A 12,217-nucleotide genomic window follows, 5' to 3' on the forward strand; every position below is an offset into this window, starting at 1 on the left:
CTCATTTTAACATAATATAGGGGTGAGAGAGTGAGATATGATTCATGTGACTGAGTGTAGTGACTCTGCACACACGCTGAACTTCAACAATAAAAACAAAACCTATATGCAGCATTATACAGTCCATTCAGAGTCTGTTTAATGCTGAGTCTTCCATTAAGTTTAGTCTATCACACTGATGCCACTTGTAAAATGATGCTTTTGTTAATATAAAATTTCACAACATAAGTACACAGGACATTACTGTAAGCCATCTGCACATTTTGGAGCCACAAAGTCCCGTAAAAGTAGGGTACGCCATTAAACCAAAAGACGATAATGGAAAGAGGTTGAAGTGTGTGTGTGTGTATCCCAAGTGGTGATGACAAAAGGTTGAATGTTTTATAGAAGACTAGATTCTTCTTCTCTCCTCAACTCAAGATAACATTGTTAACTCAAAAGGTGCTGAGAATTAGATATTAAAGACCACAGCTTTCTCTTCTCCCTCTGCTCTCTCCTCTCTCTGCATTCCAGGGAATCATGCCAGGAGGCATATAATACAGATTCGCTGGTCCTGCTTTCTTTTGAACACCTGTCTTTATAGCTTCAATATCTCAGGCAGAGAGACAGTGGGATATTGGGTGAAAATAGAGAGGTGGAGCGAAAGAATGAAAAGGCATTAGACGGAGAAGAAAGGAGAAAAGAGAGATGGAGTGAATGAGAAGTAAATGAGTTCGAATGAAAGAAGAGCGATATAGAAAGGAGGAGGGATATTATGAAGCCATTGAAAAGTGGCAGGCAGAGAGGAGGCATGAGAGGTGAATTATAAAACAAGGAAGTAAATGGGGTGAAGACGAGGACGACAGAGCGGGGAGGTGAGAGGGACACGAATGACACAATTTAAACACGATGTTAAAAGAGGGAACGAGAGATAGCGGGAGGGGGGAATGACTGCGACATCCGGAGGAGACTGAGAGGTGAGAGAGATGAGTAAGGGGGTGAAGGAAAAAGCAAAGAGTCATGAATGGAGGAGTGAAGAGAAAATGAATGAAAGAGGGAGGCAGGTTTCAGAGAGATGGAGGAAGGAAAGCAGCTGAAAGATAGTTTTGACAGAGCGGTCCTTAAAGGTATAGTTCACACCTAAAATCAAAAACACATATTTCCCCTCTTACCTGTAGTACTATTCATCAGTCTTAATTGTTTTGCCGTGAGTTGCTGAGTGTTGGAGATAGCAGCTGTAGAGATGTCTGCCTTCTCTCGAATATATAGTGGAACTAGATGGAACTCAGCTTGTGATGCTTGAAATGCCGAAAAACAGTATTGTCTCTTTCCAGATTTGACCCGGTTACTCAAGATAATCCACAGACCTTGTTGTGAGCAGATTCATGTAGAACTATTTTCTTTCTACTGAACTACAAGTGCCAACTCAATCACCAAGCAGAAGGAAGTATGCATCTATGGGCAAGATGGTCGAGCTCTTGACAGCATGAAATGTATGTATGTATGATGTATCAGTGATGTCCTCCTCGCATCCTCGCAGCTAGCTTAGCGGTGCAAGGTGGGTGAGCAGTGGATACAGTTGGCGGGTAATAGTTCCTTCACAAAACTGCTTACAACAAGGTCTGTGGATAATCTTAAATAACCAGGTCATGATTTCTGGAAAAAGACATTGCTGTTGAGTTTTTCAAATGTGTTGCACCACAAGCCGAGTGCATCTAGTTCCACTGTATCTGAGAGAAGCCAGACATGTCTATGGCCTTTATCTCTAACACTCAGCAACTCACACCAAAACAATCTATACTGATACATAACACTACAGGTAAGAGGAAAAAGATGTATTTTTGGTTTTGGGGTGAACTGTCCTTGAGGGATAAGGGATTTTTCTTCTGATTGTAAACAAATGACCAACAATACATTAGTCAAGTGGTTCTAAAATGGTGTGCCATGATGCCTATCCAGGTGTGCCACGGGATTTTGTGATAACCACACATTATTACTGCAATATTCAACTGGACCTTTACAAAAAGTTATGAATGATGAATGAATGAATGAATTTTTAATTGAACATGTCAGTATGTTGTGTGCACCCATTTCCCAATAAAGAGGCAAACTCTAGCTAAAAAAATGTAATTCAATTCAATTTAAAAAAAAAAAAAAAAGCCTACTTGTTGCCATTTGTGTGTGGGAATTATCAGTGTGTAACATATCAAAAGCCCTGATTGGCAGCCAGTGTGAGGGATGATAGCATTTAAAAGGAAAAAGCCATGAGTGGGACAATAGATAGCTTTATTGTACGGAGCAAATTACAACAAAGCACCAGTGACTACGACCTACCACCGAAAAAAAGAAAAAAAATAAATCAATAAAACTGTGAGTTGACAGTATCACAAAATCTACCTGTTTTGTTTTTTCTTATTTGTATTGTCTTATGTTGTGATAAGAGTGATAACACACGTTACGGAAGCTATTGTGCACAGATATAAATACAGGTGTGCTTTGAGATTTTGGCTTGCCCTATGGTGTGCCTTGGGCACAAAAAAACTGAAAACCACTGCATTAGTCTGTGTCTCAGTAGCTACTGACTTCCCTATCATATTTTAAGCTCCGAGGTGACGCCCACTAATTCCTATGAAGACATAAATCTTTATTTCTTTGCCACATAAAAACATATATTTGGTGCACTAGATAGTATTCAAGGCGGCAGTATGTGGCATTGAAAGAAAATACAAAGACTACAGTGCCTGTGCTCTTGGTAACGAAGGAACATGTCCCCCAGTGTGGCGTTGTGACTCATTTATGTGTTTTCAATCATTTTTGGACCACAATGGAGGTGTTTGGCAAAGATGAATAAGATATATCAGGCTTTGGCTACACAGGCTTGTTAGCAAGATCAATTTAATGTTGGTTTTGGTCTTTCTGTGGGATTTCTGGGCAATAAGGAAAAATACTGAACATTTTTAGCATTGTCTTCTAAAAGGTAGTGGATCCCAGATCTAAGAGGTACAGCCAAACAAGAGTGAGTATATGGTTTGGGTTTGGTGCTCTTCTGCTCAAGTGTGCATGTCTTTGTGTGTTTCCATACACATGGATTAAGAGTGGATTACTGTGTGATGCCACAGACTGAGTAAACACAAACAGATGAGTTTGTAATGAATGTGCATGTGTGCGAATGAAGTGAGGGAGTGTATAGAACGCCAACAAAAATCTCTGTCTGACCACAGAAACACTGGTGTGTAGAGAGGGTGAAGAGTGGTAAATATTAATTGATATTAGTTGATATTGAATACGAACAAATAAACTTGAATGTGTGTGTTTGTGTTATAGCTTTGGTACAGTTTGGTTTATGGAAGCAGCAAAATCAGTTTGGAATAAATACGGGAACCAGAGTTTTTCTTATTCAGAGGAAACTCTGTCACGAAAATAATAAATTTGTGTACAACTTTACCATTTTGTTAGATGGTAAAACATGAGAAAATGCATTCAAACACAAAGATAGAGTGAATCCAGCTTGTGTGTATATTTTGCACAAGTCTGTAATGAAAGATTCGCATAAAGATTCAAACCAGAGCTAGAAGATCCCCCAGTTTGTTAGTGAGCGGAATGACTCGCTGGTTTACGACTATGGCTGCCTGTCTGTAGCTGTGTGTGAAGTCTATGTGCATGTGTGTGTATGTGTGTGTGTGTGTGTGTGTGTGTGTGTGTGTGTGTGCGTGAGAGATGTCAGATGTTAGTAGACTCTCAGCATTCACAACTGTGACAGGAGTACAGTGCAGGGCAAAAACTATGACAGCTCAGCTTGCGTGGGACATACTGTACACATCTTTTTTCTCTGTCACTTTCTCTCTCTCAATCTCTCACACACACACACAGTTACATGCACACAAGTATCAGTATGTGCACGCAATCCATCATCTCCACACATAAACAAAACATGCATTCTCTTCTTTCTCTTCGTAGTGCAGCTACTGTACACGTACACATGCACAGTCAATCTCATGCACGCAGACAAGCACACACCCCTCTCTCTCTCCAGGCACACACACACATTTAAACACACTCCCTCTCGCTCACAAGAGGGCTGTGGCAGTAGTGTAGTGCACTGGTTGGGGTAATGGTCTAGTGAAAAACCATTTCACGGCATAGCGAGCAGAGAGGAGAGCGCGGAAATCAGGCAGAAGAGACTGATACTGAGGGGGGGGGGGGAGCAGACAGAAAGTGACACAGACACACACTCACAAACGCACACATATGGAAGTATATTGACGACAGGAGATTTAAGAGAGCGCAAAACAAATTCTGAGTGTCTGCAAGGAAACACTGGTGAGTGCACAGACGCAGATTCGTAAGAGAAGAATCACATTTGAGCGTGCAATCCCGATCATGCTCGTGCTTGTTTTCTGAGTCTGCTCTCTCAGTTTTCTCCAGCTGTTTTGGCAACTTTGGAGCACTTGAGATCACAAGAGGTCACTTGCCAACCATTTTTAATAACAAGCTGCAACAGGACAAATCGACATCTGGACGTCAGGGTCATGTCTTTCTCAAAATCAACCCAAGAAAAAAAAAAACGCCAGTTTTTGAACATATTGCTCCCCTGTACGGAGCAATTGGCGGCCATATTTAGGATGACATTTGAATTACATATTATATGCTAATTAGGGCTCTAGTCAACCAAAGAAAATCTTGGTCGACTGAAGTCGTACATAATCTTCAACTAATCGTTCAGTCGTGGGGAGAAAAAAAATTTGCACGTTATTTTTACTTCTGCGGTGGTGTGTCTGTGTCACTGCAGTTACACCTCCAAAACGCTAGTCGGCAGTGGAGGACTCCGTTAAGTGCTGTAAAGTTTAGTTGATTCAAAACAAACATTAAATATGGCTTAATAGAGACAAATTAAAACATAAGTACGCAAATCAGCTTCACTATAACTCGCAGCATTCACAGACGAACACTTGTCTTTATCTGGACACATTTCCCCCCACCAATACAACATGCTAACGTTATTAGCACAAGCCTATGGCATTTTACATTGTGTAAATTAGCCTAGCTACAAGCGATCTTTTCCTCTTTTCATATAAAACCTGGGACAACAGCAACATTTAACAAAGGTAACGGCACACAGTTTGGCTCCATTACAACTCACAAGGTTCACTGACAAAACAACTGCCTTATACTAAACACGTTTAGTATAAGACAGTTGTGGATCGAGTCAAGACAAGACCAAGCATCTGCTTTCAATTTGGTTCAGTGGAGATTGGCTACAACTGTTTGATTGTTTGAGCTGGACAGAGCAATCGGATGTCAGTTGGGTCTTATTATGGACACTGGAGACACGTGTTAATACCAGGTGTAAATGCCATCAGGTGAAATGTAAATGTATGATTAGATACAATCTGGATACGAGATGCAATTTAATGCAAGGCGTAAAGGGATTCTCTGGCACACTGTATGTCTTTTTGCAGCAATCTGCTCAAAGGTAAGCCTTCATGGATATTTTATTACAATGGTGCAAGAATTTCTCAGTTAAAATTATTCATAAAAACTGACAGAAAAAAATGAATACCCTGTCTTTGGTTGACAAAATCACACTAGCAATAGAGGTAAATGCAAAGCTTACACAGCCATGGCAAAATATACCTAGTAACTACTTTTAAATTGATTTGACTCTCAAAATCACATTTAAAAACTATCATTTGCAAACAAATTAATCACGATTTTAGCCATTTAGAATCAATGTGTTGTTGTTTTTTTTTTTTTTAGATAAAACAGACACCACATACTGCGCTTGTCTTGCACTTGCAAATGCCACTGTCCCAATTTTTATTTGAAAGTATAGTAAAAGTGAGCAGCTTTGTTCATTAGGAGTGTGAGAATCCCTCCTGCCAGCTCAAATGTAGTTACACAATTCTTCTTGCTGCTCACATTATTTGTTACGCTCAAGATGCATCCTCCCTTGCGTACAAACCTAATTCTGCTCTTACAAATCTGCGCCTGTTCGTGCTCAAATATTGACTTGCAGACCAAGTAGTGCTTGAATTTGTTTCCTGGGCTCTTGAATCTTTTGTCGTCAGTATACTTCCATACTTGCACAGGAACACACACTGCAAGAGGGTTCATCTTTCTTCTTTCAACAGACCCTTCAATTTACCCATAAAACACACCACCCCATCACTTTCAGCACTGACACACACTCACTTCTCTCTCTCTGTTGAACACACAGTCACACACACATAATGGCTCAAACGTCCCATCCTTTTCACTCGAGCTGTTTCAAGGATTTCAAAGGGATTTAGATCGACATGGAGCATTTGGTAGCTGCATACTGCCTCAATGAGACTACTTAGCCCAAATGTGAAGTGTCTCTTTCTCTCTTCCATCTCTCTCTTCAACTCTTTTTGTGCCCCTCTTTAATACTTCTTCATCATCTTCCTCTTTCTCCTCCCCTTCTGACTGTCTCCCATCGCTCCCTTTCATCCTCTCCTTATTCTCTCCCCCTCCGTGTCCACACCTCATCTTTTCCCTTCATTAAACAACTCTCCTTAAGTGAAATAAAGGGTTCCTCTGAGAACTGTTAAATCTTCACTCTTGCTTAAAGGGTCTTTTTTTACCTCCTATATCCATGCTGTTATCTTACACCACCTACCTTTCTCTTTTCCATACATCACTTATCCCTGAATTAACAACACTCTCTCTCTCGCTGCTTTCTTCCCATTTACTTCCATATTTCTCCCACATCCTGTCCTCTATTGTCTTTTGCTAACCCCTCCCTTCCTAAAATCAATGATGACAAAGAGGAACAGCATAATCTCTATCATTCACTTCTGTTCCCGTCTTCTACCCCCTCCCGCTATTTCTTTCTTATTCTGTATGACTGATAGAGAGGGGGAGGATTTCCTCTTTGCCCCATCCATACGTTTCTCTTACTCTCAGTCCATCTGTCTCACTCTCAATGTCCCTTTCTCCCTCCGTAAATCGATAGAAAAAGATTTTGCTTCCTTTCTGTCATCCCTCTATCGGGCCCCCCACCCTGCCTCCCACCCGCGTAGAAATCGATGAATAAGGGAAGGCTGGTTCTAATCCGTATCAGTCATATCGTTCTGCTCAGCCAGCACTTTGGACTGACTCAATTAAAACACAGCTCTGAAGAGACTGAGGTTTGTGTGCGTGTGCGTGTGTGCGCGCGTGCATGTGTAGTATGTGCTGTCTGTGATATACCTACCGTAGGCTAATATAAGTATGTACATGTAAGTGTGTGCAATGTTGTATATAGGTGTGTAGGGCCACCTCAAGAATCTAGCCTGTGACTGCAGTCAGAAAAAAGACATCAGTCACCATTCTTGTAGCACAGTATATATATATATATATATATATATATATATATATATATATATATATATATATATGCATATATATATATATAAATAATAATATAATAATGATAAAAAATATATCAACGTAAAAAAAATTCAAGTTATTTGGACTTAAAGCCACAGTGTGTAGGAATTTCTCCCATCTAACACTGAACTCATATATTGCATTCAAACGGATAGCACACTCTAGCACCTCACTGTTTCAAACGCGTATTGCAACAAGGGTAGCCGCTCTGTACCAAAAAGCTATGATAACATTGATGAAACCATGTCATCCGATACTTCATGGAGTACTCATTCAGGCTCCTACACAGACACATGCGATGAGAGTTGACAAACGCCCTCCTCACCATGCTGGCTGTGTTTACAACGTAGGACTGCTGGGGCACGTGTAAATCGAAGCGAACCAATCACGTCTTGTCTTATTACAACTGACAAGTGGCTCAACCTCAAACACCTCATCCCTCTCCTCGCAACACTGCCTTGCAATGGCGGCGCTGTTAGCTGTGATTGCATTACCTCTCTCCTGCAGCAGCTCCTTCCAGCTGGGAAAGGCTATCCCGATGTTGACCCTTGTTTTTTGAATTCGCCGGTCTCGTTGCCCTTTTGAACTTTCTTTTTTTTGCAATTTTTTCCCCCCAGGATTCTATGAACATGATGATGGTCAATCATGTTTAGTCTTGTTGTGTTGGTCATGCCCGTTTTAGCTGATGTGCTGGTTCTTGCTTGCACCTAAGGAGTGCAAGCCCGAGCAACAGGATGCTGATGCAGTTCACTTTACGGCAACTCGTGTCATTAATAACAAGGATTTTCTGAAAGTTACATGCAGAACCTTTACAAATATAAGTATCAGCACTTAAAGTAAAAAATATAGCTGTTTTAACAACAAACCAAGCCAGTCCTTGCTTGACACAATCTTCTCTCTGATCAATATTAAAACAATGCAAACCATGATGAAGACAGGTATCCAAGCCAACCGCTCCCTGCACTCTTTCTTCATAACACACCACAGATCTCAATCCATGAACAATTCATCCATGTTTGCATGTGGAATTCAGAACAGGACAAGCTACTGTGATTACAGCGAGGTGCATGGGGAATTCAAACCTGAAACTTGCTCGTGAAAAATAAATAAAACTCCTGACAGGTGTTGCCTCAATAGTTTAAACTTTCAGTAGGCAGAAGTAGACTCAAAAGACTCTGCAGCCTGATTTCTTTGAGTCTTCCCAAAACTTCTACATTTTTACAGTGTAATGTACATTTACAACAGTGATGATGTCTCAAGTGTGTTCAACAATTGTGGCTCTGTATATGTCTGACCTTAACTTTGAAGCATGCAGACACGGGAAAAATCATGATGAAAAATTAATGAATACAGATTTTCCCCCTCAGACCGCACTGTAGTTATACATAGAATAATTTAGTTCAGACAGCACATTTACAATGACATATCCATAAAAATATCAGCCCCCATCTTTCTAATTGTCTTTTTTTTTTGGAAAAGCCTTCAAGCTTCCACTGTGGTTTGCTACTTGGTGTAAAAACCGCTCCAGGTTTTTTTAAATAATTACAACAACACCTGGCTGTGTGTTATTAGTTGGATTTTGTCACTGGTTCATATTGAAGGCCATTCTTTGTGATTACTTTACCCCAGGCATGCACTTAATATTTCAGATGGAGTGAGAAAGCTTTACATGCACACTCACATGCATGCAGACACAGGAAAAAGGAAATCCATTCATACATAATCACTCTCTTGATCACACTCTTGCACTGCCACATTCTATGTGTGTTTGATAGATTAATGCTCCTTGTTCATCAAAGATGATATTAGTAATATGTCATTTTAGTCTCTAGTGATGGAGAAGAAAATCAAGCACCTGTCTTCTGTGTGTGAAGTGAGCTATGCTTCAGCTTTTTAAATGGCACACATCAGAGAGGAATCTAACACCAGACTTTTGTTTGTTTTTTCATTTAATACCAGATGTCAAGTTGTGATTTCTTCTCCTTCATTTGCTTTCCAAACTCACATCACATTTAACTTGTACCCTTCATAAACTCTCTGCCATTTCTGGCCACAGGCAATGATCTGTGATGCCATCCACCTCCACTCAAGCCGTAGGATAACAACAAGACAGGGTAAAACAAGCTCATTCACCTTGTTCTTCCTCCTGCACTCCATCTTTCCTACCTCCCACTTCTCCCCAACCATGCAGACTTCCTTCCGTTCATTCATCCCTGCCCTCAGTCGCAGCATCCCGGGCTTTATTTAGTCCTCCCACTATAACTCTCCATCCATTCATTTAATGCTATATACCATCTCTCGGCCCATCCATCCATTCATTCTGGAGAAAGCAGTAATTGCAGCGGCTGGTGAAAAGCCATCCATTTCCACAGGCTAATTACTACAGCCTCTTAACAAAGTAGCACTAAAGGAGAGAGAGTAGACAAGCACATTCACAAGTACATGCTTGTTCACATTCACACACACGGTCACCTCTGCATACACATACACAGCTATTCTAATGAGACTTTTCCATAGTTCATCATTTTTTCAATCAGTATGTGTTGACCACACAGGAAGACTCTACCTAAGTCAACTACGTCCTGTTCATCAGTTAGATATGCACTGGGGAAAAAAAAAACAAAAAACAAAAAACAATACATGAAATCGGTAATTGTTTTTGCAATTCTTTTTTTTTTCCTACATATTAAACAAAAAAGATGCAATATGTTAGTTAATGAGCTTTAGAGGTGCTCGAGGGCCGATTTTGTTACATTTGCAAAGATCCAGGCTGGCTGTTCCCCCCTGTTTTCAGACTTTATGCTAAGCTAGCCGGCTGATAGATGTAGTTCAGTATTTAACATAAAGACAGGAGAGAGAGGTATCAAACTTCTCATCCAACACACTGCCAGGGAGCAAATTAGTAAAGTTTTCCTTTAAGGTGAAATATAAAACCAAAATATACAGTACATGCATATACTACATACAGTAAGTAGGACAGCTTAAAATGAAATAGAACAGTTTTAAGAGACCTATTGTACTTTTCTTTATTTTCTGTACTTTATTTTTTTATCTTACACATGGTAAAAATAAAAGTAATCCCTGTGGGCAAAGACCTTAGGCTTCAGACTGTTCTGAATACTCTGTTTTTAACTTTTTTTTCCCTTTGTTTGAGACAAGCTGACGTTGGCTCGTAATGGATTTCTTTACATGGTCATCTGCTTCAGGCACACTACTGCAAGTGCATAAGATGCACTGCTACATGTAGCTACATGCTAATGTCAGGGAAACACGTAAACTTGGTTGGTGATGTTATTCATTCCTCCGCGATTCCAGATCATATTCCTACTGAAACATGTCCGGTTGTGTTTAGAAGCTTTTATTTTCCACAGTAGAAGGTACCACTATTCCCCATTACAGTCATTCCCAGGCTGTGTGTACACTGCCAACTTACATGTAGCTAAACGCTAGCGTCAGGGAAACATGTACTCTTGGTTGCCAATGTTGTTAATTTCTCCCCACTTTTGGATCATATTCCCGCTGGATCATGTCATTCCCCAATTTTTATGACGATGCAAAGATGCTGAGATACAGAGGACCCAGAAAGGCTGACTAATCAGACCAGACCGGGCATTTTTAGTGAGGGGGCTTTCTCAGAGAGACAGTGAATAGAGATGTTCTAGTACAGACAGTTTGAGCAAAATAAGAGTTTTGGCCATTTAAAACTGTAAAGATATTAAAGCAGAAACAACAAAACAAAAAAATGAAACCATTCCGTTATAATCCTAATGCTTTGTCTTTTCTTCTCTTGGCATAAGAACAATACATGTTGGACTGTTATTTACCTGCTTGTAGCATTGTGATCCATCTTTGAGCAAATAAAAATGTGTCTTAGTGGGTGGTGTTCCTGTGTGTGTTTACAAAACACACTCAAAGCTGTGGGCTGGGGAGTAAAGTTTCAAAACCAGAAATCTCAGCACCTGGCAAAGTAATCGCTGAGTCATTGCTATTGATCAACCACCCTGTGAAACCTCTGCAGACATACACCATTTTGGTCACTTTGTGCTATTGGGCTGTAAAGTCTCACTCTGCCCTGCTGAGAGACACGGCCAAAAGAGTGACGGTGATAGACGACGAAAGTGAAAGTCTGCAAGAGAGGCAGAGAAAGAGAGTGAAAAAAATAAAATAATCGTGGGCAAATTTGCTTATTTGTTTACAACACCAAAGAAGCAGCAATCATCTTTATTCACAAACCTCTTTCCACTGAAATGTCAGCGAAGCACTAGAATAAAGGGCTAAGAATTAAGACTGGAGCACAGTTAAATGTCACAGCGCTGTTGAGCCTCTCGTACAATTAAGACCACAGAAGGTCAATTTTCCCCAAAGCACGCAGCTTAGAGCGTCTCCCATGAATACAGTGATTAATACTACTTAATGCAAAGCGTATCCTGTTTATTTAGTGTAGGTTTGTGAGGGAGTTAGTTTTGTGTGTGTTTGTATGCATATCAGTATGTAGACCTATCAATCAAATTAAATCCCGTTTTTTTTCTTCTTCTTTTTTTAAATGGCATTTAAAAGTTATCAGGCAGGTGATATCCCAACACTTGCAGCAGGCATCAACACACATGCTGACACACACAAACTTGTTTTTGTCACTATGGAGGACATGGCATTACTCCCTGGAGTCTTAACCTCAGCAATGACTACAACCTGCCTAAACTCAACCCTTACCCTAATGTACCCTAAATGTAACCAGAAACCAAGTTATAACTCTGAAAGTTAGGCTGCTTTCACACCGGTAATCGGCTTCATTTTTGGTCAGGGATAAAGAAAAAACACACATTGTTGCCTTTGAGTACAGTCCAAG

General features: G+C 40.3%; 1 protein-coding gene across 5 annotated transcripts in view; it reads right to left on the reverse strand.

Annotated features, from left to right (window-relative positions):
• The window catches only part of LOC125899761 (partitioning defective 3 homolog B-like), a 265,237-nt gene that overhangs the window by 27,422 nt on the left and 225,598 nt on the right, over positions 1–12,217 (reverse strand). The gene's annotated exons all lie outside the window — the stretch shown is intronic.

The sequence above is a fragment of the Epinephelus fuscoguttatus genome, linkage group LG13 (genome assembly GCF_011397635.1).
Source record: "Epinephelus fuscoguttatus linkage group LG13, E.fuscoguttatus.final_Chr_v1".
Lineage (NCBI taxonomy): Eukaryota > Metazoa > Chordata > Actinopteri > Perciformes > Serranidae > Epinephelus > Epinephelus fuscoguttatus.